The 15,567-nt window shown below is 41.8% G+C and overlaps 1 protein-coding gene across 1 annotated transcript in view; it reads right to left on the bottom strand.

The window, feature by feature from the left end:
• adck1 (aarF domain containing kinase 1) overlaps nt 1-11,005 on the bottom strand; it is a 177,181-nt gene extending 166,176 nt beyond the window's left edge. The window contains exon 1 of the mRNA XM_035743432.2: nt 10,870-11,005. The gene's annotated coding sequence lies outside the window, so the exon portion shown is untranslated. The remainder of the gene's footprint in view (nt 1-10,869) is intronic.
• Nucleotides 11,006-15,567: the final 4,562 nt, after the last annotated feature.

Below are 15,567 nucleotides of genomic sequence, written 5' to 3'. Positions count from 1 at the left end.
ACAAAGACCTGCTCCATGCAGCCATCAAATGAGCAGCCACTTCCAAAATGAACACCTCACACCTTGGCACACAGGAAAACACATCATCAGCAACATCAAACCATCCTCTTAACCACAAGAATATTTATAAATGTGTGCTGTTGGTGTGACTACCCGTCTCACCTCGCTGTCTATCAGGTCGACAAGGCAGTCATGTCTAACAATGTACAAAACACTGTATGAACAGTAACCATTCACAACAAGGGAAACAAACTCCATTGCATTTGACTCATGAAGAACACAAAATGGGTCATGGTTTGCAGGGTACAAGAGTGCTAGGTTATATTTTGTTGGTTGAAATTGCAGTCTCAGCTTAACAGTAGAGGTGAGAATGTCCTCGCCAATGGCAGCATTCTGGTACAGTACATGGAATGGGAGACAGAAGTGTCAGCAGTCTGGAGCAGCAAGTTTCCCCTGCATACTTAGGCCAGTGTTGCCATAGCTGCATCCGTCTGATACCGAGGAGTGTTTTCCTTGATGTAGGAGATGTTTCGTCATGGGTGACAGAAGCCTCCACAACACAGGGGTCTGCCACAACTGCATCAGAGGCATCAGTTTGCGTATCAGTCCATGACCATCTGAGCTCCGGTTGCACGGGTCCGGCCAGTCTGACCAGACTCCAAAGGCAGCAGCACAAGTGTCCAATCTGTGTTCCTCCTGAAGCCCAGGAAGTTGTCCTCATTGTCAGTGGCACATTCCACTTCTGTTGGTCCAGGAGGAGGGAGGCTCTGGCTAAGTCTCAAACTGGCGCATCGTTTCTGTTGAGCATGTTCAACAGGTGAGTCAGTCTGGTAGCAGTGTAACGTCATGTGTGGTGTGTGTGTTTAAGCATAGCCACTTTCTCACCACTTGAATGATTTTGTTATTAAATTTCACTCAGAACCTACTTGGTATAAGCACGTTGGCAAGCAGATGTTGAATCTTTGCTAGGCCACCTCTCGCACAGCGTCTAGCTTCATGACCACAGGCAGAGGGGAAATGTCAATCATTTCAAGTCTGGTTGAATACTCATGGACAAACCTCCCCCCCCGCTAGCAACATTTAACTTACATTCATGATAGCTGTATGTTTCATGCAGAGAGAACACTAGTGTTGGGGGCTTATCAGTTCATGCTTTGAGACAGCAATTCCAGTTTTTATGCAGAAAACATGCTCATTCATGCCGTCTGTCTGTCTGTCTGTATATGCCTGTATCTAACAGCCATGGTAGTATGTGGGCGAGCAAGCATTTCATGAACACTTTACAGACAAAGGGAAAGAGGGAATTGTCTATACATGTATACAGAACAAAAATATAAATGCAACATGTTTCGTGTTGGTCCCATTTAAAAAAAAGCTTATTTCTTTTCTTGTGCACATTTCTCCTTTGCCAAGATAATCCATCCACCGGACATGTATGGCATAACAAGAATCTGATAAAACAGCATGATCGTTACAGGTGCACCTTGTGCTGGGGACAATAAAAGGCCAGTTGTGTCACACAACCAAATGCCACAGATATCTCAAGTTGAGGGAGAGTGCAATTGGCATGCGGACTGCAGGAATGTCCAACAGAGCTGTTGCCAGAGAATGTAATGTTCATTTCTCTACCATAACCCAACTCCAATGTCACTTTAGAGAAATTGGCAGTACGTCCAACTGGCCCCGTAACCGCAGGCCACGTTGTAACAACGCCAGCCCAGGAACTCCACACTCAGCTTCTTCCCCTGCGGGATCACACTTCCCTTCTATGAACTGTAATTCAGTCAAATCTTTGAAATCGTTGCATTTATATTATTGTTCAGTATAGATGGATCATCTGGAACATTGAATGTTTTTTAGTATTCCGTGGATAAGAGCACCCAGACATGAGTCGGGTACCTTTCCATTAATCAGACAGGCATTGAAGATATGCATGAGGGCATGGGAGGACTGGGGCCGTGTGGCCTTTAAAAAAACTCATAAGTGACACCATCAGATTCACTTGCCTTGTTTGGTAGGGAAATCAACACATTATCTACCGCCTCAAGGGTGAAATTGCATGTCTCTGGGAAATAGGCTGGTTTTACCATTTCAATTGCTTCAAACCAAGGGGGTGTGGTCAGCAGAACTCTTGGCGTTTGTCATTATATTAGTTCTGTACAGTTTTAAAAGTGAAACATCCATGCAGCATCTGCATACCAATCATTGATCTGAAATCAGTTTCATGCCGATATTCATTTTAATCTTAGGTTTTAAGTATCCTACACTGTTGTTTCATGTTGATGTAAAGTGAGCGAGTTTTAGAGCAGATGGTTGTCAAACAGTAACATTACACGATGCTGTAATATTTTGGCTTCTGTAGAATACAGAATGTGATCTTGCAAATATAGACTCTGCTTTGATCTAACTTCATTAAAACGATCACCATTAGCCTGAGTAGCCTGTTCTCCACGCATATAAAGTATAGAATATACACATGCGCAGAAGCTACATTTCAATTGATTTTTCTGATCCGCAGCCACTCTAATAACAAAACATTGCATGCTTCTATGAAATTGCATTTGCGAAGTGACAGCCTACAGTTGGGCAGAGCTGTTTTTAGAATTTCACCAAATAGGGGAAAATGTTAGCCATTTAAAATGGCATGAAATGCATTTTATGTTATTTTACGCGACAGAAGACATTAGCAGAATCTATTTTCATACCACACAAATGACAAGCTACTTCTTGAATGAAAATAATAGCCCAGGCCAATGAGACACATATATATATATATATATATATTAGTTCAATCTACAGTGGGGAGAACAAGTATTTGATAACCTGCGAAATCAGCAGTGTTTCCTACTTACAAAGCATGTAGAGGTCTGTAATTTTTATCATAGGTACACTTCAACTGTGAGAGGCGGAATCTTTTTAAAAAATCCAGAAAATCAAAATTGTATGATTTTTAAGTAATTCATTTGCATTTTATTGCATGACATAAGTATTTGATACATCAGAAGAGCAGAACTTAATATTTGGTACAGAAACCTGTTTGCAATTACAGAGTTCTTGACCAGGTTTGCACACACTGCAGCAGGGATTTTGGCCCACTCCTCCATACAGACCTTCTCCAGATCCTTCAGGTTTCGGGGCTGTCGCTGGGCAATACGGACTGATAAAGATGTTCTATTGGGTTCGGGTCTGGAGACTGGCTTGGCCACTCCAGGACCTTGAGATTCTTCTTACGGAGCCACTCCTTAGTTGCCCTGGCTGTGTGTTTCGGGTCTTTGTCATGCTGGAAGACCAAGCCACGACCCATCTTCAATGCTCTTACTGAGGGAAGGAGGTTGTTGGCCAAGATCTAGCGATACATGGCCCCATCCATCCTCCCCTCAATACGTTGCAGTCGTCCTGTCCCCTTTGCAGTAAAGCATCCCCAAAGAATGACCTCCATGCTTCACGGTTGGGATGGTGTTCTTGGGGTTGTACTCATCCTTCTTCTTCCTCCAAACACGGCGAGTGGAGTTTAGACCAAAAAGCTCAATTTTTCTCTCATCAGACCACATGACCTTCTCCCATTCCTCCTCTGGATCATCCAGATGATCGTTGGCAAACTTCAGACGGGCTTGGACATGCGCTGGCTTGAGCAGGGGGACCTTGCGTGCGCTGCAGGATTTTAATCCATGACGGCATAGAGTGTTACTAATGGTTTTCTTTGAGACTGTGGTCCCAGCTCTCTTCAGGTCATTGACCAGGTCCTGCCGTGTAGTTCTGGGCTGATCACTCACCTTCCTCATGATCATTGATGCCCCACGAGGTGAGATCTTGAATGGAGCCCAAGACCGAGGGCGATTGACCGTCATCTTGAACTTCTTCCATTTTCTAATGACTGCGCCAACAGTTGTTACCTTCTCACCAAGCTGCTTGCCCATTGTCCTGTAGCCCATCCCAGCCTTGTGCAGGTCTACAATTTTAGCCCTGATGTCCTTACACAGCTCTCGTCTTGGACATTGTGGAGAGGTTGGAGTCTGTTTGATTGAGTGTGTGGACAGGTGTATTTTATAGAGGTAACCAGTTCAAACAGGTGCAGTTCTTAATACAGGTAATGAGTGGAGAACAGGAGGGCTTCTTAAAGAAAAACTAACAGGTCTGTGAGAGCCGGAATCCTTCTTGGTTGGTAGGTGATCAAAATACTTGCAAATGAATTACTTAAAAATCATACTGGAATTTTTGTTTTAGATTCCGTCTCTCACAGTTGAAGTGTACCTATGATAAATTACAGACCTCTACGTGCTTTTTAAGTAGGGAAACCTAAAAAAATATATTTTTTTTAAATAAAAAAATAACAAATCGGCAGTGTATCAAATAGTTCTTCACCCCACTGTATCTATATACATACAGTGGGGCAAAAAAGTATTTAGTCAGCCACCAATTGTGCAAGTTCTCCCACTTAAAAAGATGAGGCCTGTAATGTTCATCATAGGTACACTTCAACTATGACAGACAAAATGAGAAAAACAAAATCCAGAAAATCACATTTTAGGATTTAATGAATTCATTTGCAAATTATGGTGGAAAATAAGTATTGTCAATATCAAAAGTTTCTCAATACTTTATTATTTTCCCTTTGTTGGCAATGACAGAGGTCAAACGTTTTCTGTCTTCACGAGGTTTTCACACACTGTTGCTGGTATTTTGGCCCAGTCCTCCATGCAGATCTCCTCTAGAGCAGTGATGTTTTGGGGCTGTTGCTGGGCAACACGGACTTTCAACTCCCTCCAAAGATTTTCTATGGGGTTGAGATCTGGAGACTGGCTAGGCCACTCTAGGACCTTGAAATGCTTCTTACGAAGCCACTCCTTCGTTACCCGGGCGGTGTGTTTGGGATCATTGTCATGCTGAAAGACCCAGCCACGTGTCATCTTCAATGCGCCCCCCACTTGGGCTGTGCCGTGGCGGAGATATTTGTGGGCTATACTCAGCCTTGTCTCAGGATGGTAAGTTGGTGGTTGAAGATATCCCTCTAGTGGTGTGGGGGCTGTGCTTTGGCAAAGTGGGTGGAGTTATATCCTTCCTGTTTGGCCCTGTCCGGGGGTGTCCTCGGATGGGGCCACAGTGTCTCCTGTCCCCTCCTGTCTCAGCCTCCAGTACTTATGCTGCAGTAGTTTGTGTCGGTGGGCTAGGGTCAGTTTGTTATATCTGGAGTGCTTCTCCTGTCCTATTCGGTGTCATGTGTGAATATAAGTGTGCGTTCTCTAATTCTCTCCTTTCTCGGAGGACCTGAGCCCTAGGACCATGCCCCAGGACTACCTGACATGATGACTCCTTGCTGTCCCCAGTCCACCTGGCCATGCTGCTGCTCCAGTTTCAACTGTTCTGCCTTACTATTATTCGACCATGCTGGTAATTTATGAACATTTGAACATCTTGGCCATGTTCTGTAATAATCTCCACCCGGCACAGCCAGAAGAGGACTGGCCACCCCACATAACCTGGTTCCTCTCTAGGTTTCTTCCTAGGTTTCTTCCTAGGTTTTGGCCTTTCTAGGGAGTTTTTCCTAGCCACCGTGCTTCTACACCTGCATTGCTTGCTGTTTGGGGTTTTAGGCTGGGTTTCTGTACAGCACTTTGAGATATCAGCTGATGTACGAAGGGCTATATAAATCTATTTGATTTGATTTGAATGCCCTTGCTGATGGAAAGAGGTTTTCACTCAAAATCTCACGATGCATGGCCCCATTCATTCTTTCCTTTACACGGATCAGTCATCCTGGTTCCTTTGCAGAAAAACAGCCCCAAAGCATGATGTTTCCACCCCCATGCTTCACAGTAGGTATGGTGTCCTTTGGATGCAACTCAGCATTCTTTGTCCTCCAAACACATAGAGTTGAGTTTTTACCAAAAAAAAGTTATATTTTGGTTTCATCTGACCATATGACATTCTCACAAATCTTCTTCTGGATCATCCAAATGCTCTCTAGCAAACTTCAGACGGGCCTGGACATGTACTGGCTTAAGCAGGGGGACACGTCTGGCACTGCAGGATTTGAGTCCCTGGCGGCGTAGTGTGTTACTGATGGTAGGTTGTGTTACTTTGGTCCCAGATCTCTGCAGGTCATTCACGAGGTCCCCCCGTGTAGTTCTGGGATTTTTGCTTGCCGTTCTTGTGATCATTTTGACCCCACGGAGTGAGATCTTGCGTGGAGCCCCAGATCGAGGGAGACTATCAGTGGTCTTGTATGTCTTCCATTTCCTAATAATTGCTCCCACAGTTGATTTCTTCAAACCAAGCTGCGTACCTATTGCAGATTCAGTCTTCCCAGTCTGGTGCAGGTCTACAATTTTGTGTCTGGTGTCCTTTGACAGCTCTTTGGTCTTGTCTTTTATACTGATAACAAGTACAAACAGGTGCCATTAATACAGGTAACGAGTGGAGGACAGAGGAGCCTCTTAAAGAAGAAGTTACAAGTCTGTGAGAGCCAGACATCTTGCATGTTGGTAGGTGACCAAATACTTGTTTTCCACCATAATTTGCAATTAAATTCATTAAAAATCCTACTATGTGATTTTCTGGATTTTTTTTATTTATTTTGTGTGTCATAGTTGAAGTGTACCTATGATGAGAATTACAGGCCTCATCTTTTTAAGTGGGAGAACTTGCACAATTGGTGGCTGACTAAACTTTTTTGCCCCACTGTAACACAGTTGAAGTCAGAAGTTTACATACACTTAGGTTGGAGTCATCAAAACTCATTTTTCAACCACTCCACAAATTCCTTGTTAACAAACTATAGTTTTGGCAAGTCGGTTAGGACATCTACTTTGGGCATGACACAAGTCATTTTTCTATAACAATTGTTTACAGACAGATTATGTCACTGTATCACAATTCCAGTGGGTCAGAAGTTTACATACAAAGTTGACTGTGCCTTTAAACAACTTGGAAAATTCCAGAAAATGATGTAATGGCTTTAGAAGCTTCTGATTGACTGAAATTATGTCAATTATCCTATTTGAGGTGTACCTGTGGATGTATTTCAAGGCCTACCTTCAAACTCAGTGCCTCTTTGCTTGACATCATGGGAAAATCAAAAGAAATCAGCCACGACCAAAGAAAACAAATTGTAGACCTCTCCAAGTCTAGTTCATCCACGGGAGCAATTCCCAAACGCCTGAATGTACCACCTTCATCTGTACAAACAATAGTACACAAGTATAAACACCATGGGACCACGCGCCATCATACCGCTTAGGAAGGAGAGGCGTTCTGTATCCTAGAGATGAACGTAATTTGGTGCGAAAAGTGTATATCAATCCCAGAACATCAGCAAAGAACCTTGTGAAGATGCAGGAGGAAACAGGTAAAAAAGTATCTTTACCCACATTACCTAAAAGGCCGCTCAGCAAGGAAGAAGCCACTACTCCAAAATCGCCATATAAAAAGCCAGACTACGGTTTGCAACTGCACATGGGGACAAAGGTCGTACTTTTTTGGAGAAATGTCCTCTGGTCTGATGAAACTAAATTTGAAATGCTTGGCCATAATGACAATCATTATGTTTGGAGGAGGCTTGCAAGCCAAAGAACACCATCCCAACCGTGAAGCATGGGGGTGGCGGCATCATGTTGTGGGGGTGCTTTTCTGCAGGAGGGACTGGTGCACTTCACAAAATAGATGGCATCATGAGGAGGAAAATTGTTTGGATATATTGAAGCAACATCTCAAGACATCAGTCAGGAAGTTACAGATAGCTTGGTCGCAAATGGGTCTTCCAAATGAACAATTACCCCAAGCATACTTCTAAAGCTGTGATAAAATGGCTTAAGGACAAAGTCAAGGTATTGGAGTGGCCAACACAAAGCCCTGACCTCAAACCTATAGAAAATGTGTGGGCAGAACTGAAAGGGGAAAAAAAGTGTGTGCGAGCAAGTAGGCCTACAAACCTGTCTCAGTTACACCAGCTCTGAAGGCGGAATGGGCCAACATTTACCCAACTTATTGTGGGGATCTTTTTGAGGGCTACCTGAAAAATTGTACCCAAGTTAAACAATTTAAAGGCAATGCTACCAAGTACTAATTGAGTGCATGTAAACTTCTGACCCACGTGGAATGTGATGAAAGAAATACAAGCTGAAATAAATGTCTACAATTATTCTGACATTTCACATTCTTAAAATAAAGTGGGGATCCTACCTGACCTAAGACCTGGAATTTTTAATTGGATTAAAATGTCAGGAATTGTGAAAAACTGAGTTTAAATGTATTTGGCTAAGGTGTATGTAAACTTCTTACTTCAACTGTATGCATGTACACATAGATGTTTGGGGTCACTCTGAAATGTCCTTGTTTTTGAAAAGCACATTTTGTCCATTAAAATAACATCAAAATGATCAGAAATACAGTTCAGACATTGTTAATGTTGTTTACTTAACTATTGTAGCTGGAAACGGCTACAATATCTTCACAGGCGTACAGAGGCCCATCATCAGCAACCATCACTCCTGTGTTCCAATGGAACGTTGTGTTAGCTTATCCAAGTTTATAATCTTAAAAAGGCTAATTGTTCATTAGAAAACCCTTTTGCAATTATGTTAGCACAGCTGAAAACTTGTTTCTGATTAAAGAAGCAATAAAACTGGCCTTCTTTAGACAAGTTCAGTATCTGGAGCATCAGCATTTGTGGGTTCGATTACAGGCTCAAAATGGCCAGAAACATAGTACTTACTTTTTAAACTCGTCAGTCTATTCTTGTTCTTAGAATAGAAGGCTATTCCATGCGAGAAATTGCCAAGACCCTGAAGATCTCGTACAGCGCTGTATACTACTCCCTTCACAGAACAGCGCAAACTGGCTGTAACCAGAATAGAAAGAGTGAGAGGCCCCGGTGCACAACTGAGCAAGAGGATAAGTACATTAGTGTCTCGTTTGAGAAACAGACACCTCACAAGTCCTCAACTGGCACTGTCATTAAATAGTACCTGTCTCAATGTCAAAACACCAGTCTCAATGTCAACAGTGACGAGGCGACTCCGGGATTTATTTTTATTTTACCTTTATTTAACTAGGCAAGTCAGCTAAGAACAAATTCTTATTTTATTTTCAATGAAGGCCTAGGAGCAGTGGGTTAACTGCATGTTCAGGGGCAGAACGACAGATTTGTACTTTGTCAGCTCGGGGATTTGAACTTGCAACCTTCTGGTAACAAGTCCAACGCCATAACCACTAGGCTAGACTGGACAATAAAAAGAAAAGATGGGCAAAAGGACACTGGACAGAGGAACTATATCTTGTGGCATGGGGGTAGAAGCTGTAAAGAAGCCTTTCAGACATAGATTTCACAATCCAGTACCGCTTGCCATGTGTAAGCAGACAGAACAGTCTATGACCAGAGTGGCTGGAGTCTGACAATTTTTAGGGCCTTCCTCTGACACCGCCTGGTATAAAGGTCCTGGATGGCAGGAAGCTTGGCTTCAGTGATGTACATGGCCGTACGCACCAACCTCTGTAGTGCTTTGCGGTCAAAGGCCGACCAGTTTCCATACTAGGCAGTGACGCAACCAGTCAGGATGATCTCGATGGTGCAGCTGAGCTGTAGTCAATTAATAGCATTCTCACATAGGTGTTCCTTTGTCCAGGTGGGAAAGGCAGTGTGGAATGCAATAGAGATTGCATCATCTGTGGATCTGTTGGGGAGGTTTGCAAAGTGGGTCTCGGTTTTCTGGGATAATGGTTTTGATGTGAGCCATGACCAGCCTTTCAAAGCACTTCATGGCTACAGATGCCACGGGTCGTAGTCGTGCTACAGGTCAGTAGTCATTTTGGCAAGTTAACTTAGTGTTCTTGGGCACAGGGACTATGGTGGTCTGCTTGAAACATGTTGGTAATATAGATTCAATCAGGGACAGCTTGAAAATGTCCGTGCTCAGAGTACACGTCCTGGTAATCCATCTGGCCCTGTGGCCTTGTGAATGTTGACCTGTTTTAAAAGGTCTTACTCGCATCGGCTGCGGAGAGCGTGATCACAGTCGTCCGGAACATGCATGTTTCAGTGTTACTTGCCTTGAAAGCGAGCATAGAAGTTATTTAGCTTGCCTGTTATTTAACTCGTCTGGTAGGCTAACATTAGCCACCTAGCTAGAATTCGTAACATACCATACATTTTGCAAATTTGTAACATACAGTATTATGTTTATCAAATTCGTAACATAATACAAATTGCAATTCGTAACATACAAAATGGGTGACGGACATCCACAAATTAATACATACCATACGAAACGTAGCATATCATACTAAATGGAGTGGCTCAGATTTACATACAGAATAATACAAAATGCTCTGAGACCAGGCTGGTGAGGCAGAGGCAGGCTGTAATGCAGTAAGCAAAGCAAGAGCGAAAACAAGCAGACAGAGAGGCTATCCGGGCATTTGATTTGGACAGTAAAGCAACACATACACAGCAACAACTAAAAATATCCGTGCAATCAAACATTAATTTAAAAAAGTGATGTCTTGGTTTATATCGGTAGTTCGTTTTTATCTCGAGTTGATAGTTTACCAACCTTTTTTTACCACTAGCTGGTCACAGTCACGCAGAAAATGACTGCAGCACCAACCTGAGCCACAGCTATATAGTATATCGACTACATCAATGAACATTTCAATACTTCCAGTATCGGTTTCTGTGTAATATAATGGAACAGTGGCTGTGGTGAGACGCAGAGTATGGCATTCACTTATGCAAGACGTTTTGTAACATGCGTTAGGGAACAAGACAGCTAGCACTGTTCTAACAAACATATACGTGAGGTGAAATAATATAATTCATAACTAGCTATCGGATAACTGAAAACCAGTACTTTGTATGTCGGTAAGATGTTTTACCTTAATCACAGCCAAACGTACAGCCGCGCTGTCATTCAACCGGTTTCTCGCATCGACCTCTCAACCCGTCACTTGTTTATAGTTTCGAATAAACTAAAGCCCATATGCATTATGGGGGTTGAAGTCTTGAGTTCTGTACAACAGCTAGATTTATAGGAAATTAACTATGTTTATTGTTGTAATTATGTGAAATACATTTTGGGGGGTTTAATGCACTAGTATTTGCAAATCACTTCTGTTATTTTTCACAAAAGCTCATAGATATTTTTTCAGATAAATCGGTCAGGACTCAAAAGAAGGACATCGTGCGAATACGTCAAAAGCAAGCGACGTGTTCATTTCTCATTTCCTAGACAAATTCAAAGCACTTACTGTATACGTCATAATAAAATGATGATCTATACTGCATATAATTTAAAAAACAAGCTCAACGTTTATATAAAACTGTTTATCATAATAACTTCACTGATAATGAATATTCAACACAGTAGTTAGATTGATGAACTTGGTGCAACTCAATAAAAGACGATTATGTCAACTAATAATATGTATTGTTCATCAGGCATTATCAAGGAAAAGTTCCACACATTTCCCCAACATTTTGGTAAGCTTTACTGAGCTGTTATGCGGATGTGGAAATGTGAACTTTAGGTGTGATTAGGCCTAACTTGAAGCTGTATCCAAATATGCTGTTTTGGTATAGAGGCTTCCTGAATGGTACATTGGCAGGTGATTATAGCCTACATACATTTATCAATACCATTTTGTTTAGGGCTGCTGTTAAGGTGTGTGTGCAGCGTGGACAAAATAGAAACCAACACACCTTCGTGCAAGTGCACATACACACATCCACACACACATCCAGTACACACAGATTTTAGATATTCCCCTCTCTCATTCTCACATACACACCTCTCTCTCTCTCTCTCTCTCTCTCTCTCTCTCTCTCTCTCTCTCTCTCTCACACACACACACAGACACACACACACACACACACAAGTGGGAGAGAGAGCGAGAGAGAGAGAGATAGATGAAGAGAGAGAGAGAGCACAGTTAAGAACAATAACTAACACACATTTTTCCTGTATGCCCTACTTTTCATGCTGAGTAATAGCAATGTCTTGAAAGTCCCTCTTTTCATCTCCCATGTGCATAAATACTAAACATGCCTTCTTCACTATTACCCTGCCTTCAAGTTCCAATCTCTTTGTAGGATTTTTCAAAACCTTTTCATGCTTTTTATCCTATTGACTGTACAATTAGGCCGTAAGCACACAAGTTCCCTTTTTTTACCCCGCTGTTAAATGAAACTGAAGATGAAGTAACAAAATCATTACAGAATTTATCTTAATTGCTTGGGGTATTGTGTGAGGACGTGGGTGAGTGTTTTGTTGAGTGTGGCTTCTTTTCTTGCACCCAGTCGCTGCTCAGCAGGAGGTGGCCTGTAGCTCAGGCGTACTGCAGAGGATTACACACATAGATATTCACTGGGGATTTACACAACCTTTACTATGCAGTTGGTTTCCTAACAATCTGTATCAGGCCCTCTTCAACTCAACTGAGACCATTTTTTTAAAAAACATCTTTAACACAAAACAACCAACGCATTACACAAAACAAAAACACAAATACATGGGGACATTTTCTTCCTGGTAAATTATATGCTATTTCATGGCAATGTTATTATTTTATGTGCCATTAAGGAAACACAAGAATCATTCCGATATCTTTTGGGAGTTTTTGTTATTTGTCCCCAGCCCTTTTCTAACATGATTTAATCCACTGTTGTTTTTATCAACATATTCATCCACTCTGTGAACATTGGGCTCATGAGAGCTTTTCCAATGTTTCAGGACCAGCCTTTAAACTGATACAATACCTAAAACATCATATTTTAAATTGTTTCAGACTTGTTACTCAACAGACAGCCATGGTGACCAAGGTACAATCCAATGCCATCTCCCATGCACTGTAATTTCTTGTCCCATCGGGGGTGCACATCTGGGCATTCCCACAGTGCATGAAGGAGAGTTCCTTTTGCCCCTTCATATCGCCAACACACATCATCCTGCGATAAACCCATCCTATGTAACCTTTGAATTGAAAAACTTTAAATTGTATACTTTTTCCCTTGGGTTGTCTGACATCTTGCCAAATATTTGAAATAATATACATCCATGTCATCTTACAGTATGTAGCTCACATTGTAAATCCCTTTGCCACACAATTCTCAAGTTTTCATAGGAATATTTTTTTTTTAACTTTAACAGCATTTTGCAAAATAAAGAATCTGATTGTATAGAGCGTGGTAGAGAAAATAAATATAGCATATAATTTATTGCCTTTTTCATAATGGCACCACCTAGTGTTGACACACAGCTTTTCATTTGCATTATTCTCCATAGGTCAATATCACAAAGGTTATATTTATTCCCCATTTCTTCTTCAACGTCTCCCAAAGTATGAACCTTTCTCTTACCCATTTTTTCCCCACATTATTGACAGTTTCCCCACACAAATAGCAGGATTATATCATACAGAAGCATATTGTATCTTTGTCTATGTGGAGACACTTTGATCCTTTTATGTATTGACAACCACACTGCCCTAGAATGGCATAGAATTGATGCCCTGAAGATCTGTACTATTGGCTCATTGTTGGGATAGAATATGTAATGGTCCAAAGGAGCTGTCAAACCACTGTCCAATCTCTCCCCAGCCCCCTCTCTCCTCAGTGCTTAGCCATTCTGGACAGCTCAAAAGCCACATTGTACAGTTTCACATCTGGGAGGCCCTTGTCTTTCTTTAGGGGTATGGATTTTCTACCATATAATATCTTAACAATACCATTACACTGCTTGAAAATGTATGATGGAATGCATGTCGGTAGCATCATTGAATTATAGTTCAATTTAGGAACAACCATCTGTTTTAATTGAAAACATTTTCCCCCATAAACTAAGATTTCACAACTTCCCCTTGTCCATTTATTTTTTGCAGAACTGGAAGCATATTGATGCCCCACTATTTTATTCAACTCTGATGTCAATATAATCCCCAGATACTTCATACCAGATTGCATCCACTTTTTTTTTTACTTTTACCCTTTTTTCTGAGAAATTGCTAATTGCTCTGAGCTTGTAACACAATGCACATTGGAATAAATATCAGCATGTTTGATGTTTATATCAGAGTATGTGAGCGGAGCTGGAGTGGAGGGAGGAGCAGAGCGAGATTCCCAAAGGATGGAGCATCTGCCTTCTCGGCCTCTCCAATTTCGAGCTTTGATCATCACGAGCACAATCTATTAAATGATTGGCGCTTCTTACTTTCAGCTTTTCATGTTTATAAAAAATATTTTCATTCAAATCATATGGTTTGGTTTCAATCATTCAAAACCGAATGGTTGGTCCAAATAGTCACAAAAATCGATGGGTGTTGGTTAAATTGTGATTTTAATGAATAGAGCGAATTTGGACCGTAGTTTTTATTTCCTGTGAGCAACAAGCAAATTTGGCAGAGCACAGGAGCAGTGCTGTGCTGTGAGCAAGACTTCCGACTGCCCAACTTTGCTCACATACTCTGGTTTACATAGACTTGTTTTCTCATTGCAGTCATCAAAACATCATGGTACAATGGATAGGTGTGAGCATTGGTACACTACATTTAGTTAGAAGGTTGGGTTCACATCCTACTTATCCTTTTTGCTGCCAGGCTAACAATTCATTTTAAACTGTGCATCCGTGGTATTATTTGGGATGCTGAAGACACTAAATCCTTAAGACACTAAATTAAACACATTTTCGGGGACTATGGCAAGATAATGTGGTTACACTGATAGAAAAAAATAAACCATAGCCAGGATTCAATCTTGTGCCTATGTTGGTGTCTGATCCCAAAACCCTGTCCCCACCTGCTGAGCTACTGTTCAGGTGATTCAAACTAAATGGGTAATTAAGGTACCCAGTAGAGGTTGGTGTTTAAAGGGAACTTCACGCTGATTTGGCCTCGTTTTTTTGCTTGCTCCTCAAGAAATGCTGGACCCATGACAGAAGCCAAATGTGAGTTAGCTTGGACGTGTGGTTTGATGTGGGTATGTCCTTCTCACCACCAAGACACACCCATCTGTCAGAACCTTGTACGCAGCTGTTTCCCTCCACTCAATCACAACAAACAAACCTCCTGCAGGTTGAGTTCAATAATTACTGACAAATGTATTTATATAGCCCTTCTTAGATCAGCTGATATCTCAAATTGCTGTACAGAAAACCCAGCCTAAAACCCCAAACAGCAATCAATGCAGATGTAGAAGCACGATGGCTTGGAAAAACGCCCTAGAAAGGCCAAAACCTAGGAAGAAACCTAGAGAGGAACCAGGCTATGAGGGGTGGCCAGTCCTCTTCTGGCTTTGCCGGATGGAGATTATAACAGAACATGGCCAAGATGTTCAAATGTTCATAAATGACCAGTATGGTCAAATAATAATAATCACAGTAGTTGTCGAGGGTGCAACAGGTCAGCACCTCAGGAGTAAATGTCAGTTGGCTTTTCATAGCCGATCACTGGGGACAGCAAGGAGTCATCATGTCAGGTAGTCCTGAGGCATGGTCCTAAAGCTCAAGTCCTCCGAGAGAGAGAAAGAAAGAGAGAAAGAGAGAATTAGAGACAGCATACTTAAATTCACACAGGACACCGGAT

The sequence above is a fragment of the Oncorhynchus keta genome, unplaced genomic scaffold, assembly GCF_023373465.1.
Source record: "Oncorhynchus keta strain PuntledgeMale-10-30-2019 unplaced genomic scaffold, Oket_V2 Un_contig_5916_pilon_pilon, whole genome shotgun sequence".
Taxonomy (NCBI): domain Eukaryota; kingdom Metazoa; phylum Chordata; class Actinopteri; order Salmoniformes; family Salmonidae; genus Oncorhynchus; species Oncorhynchus keta.
This window is presented reverse-complemented; position numbering and strand designations above follow the sequence as displayed.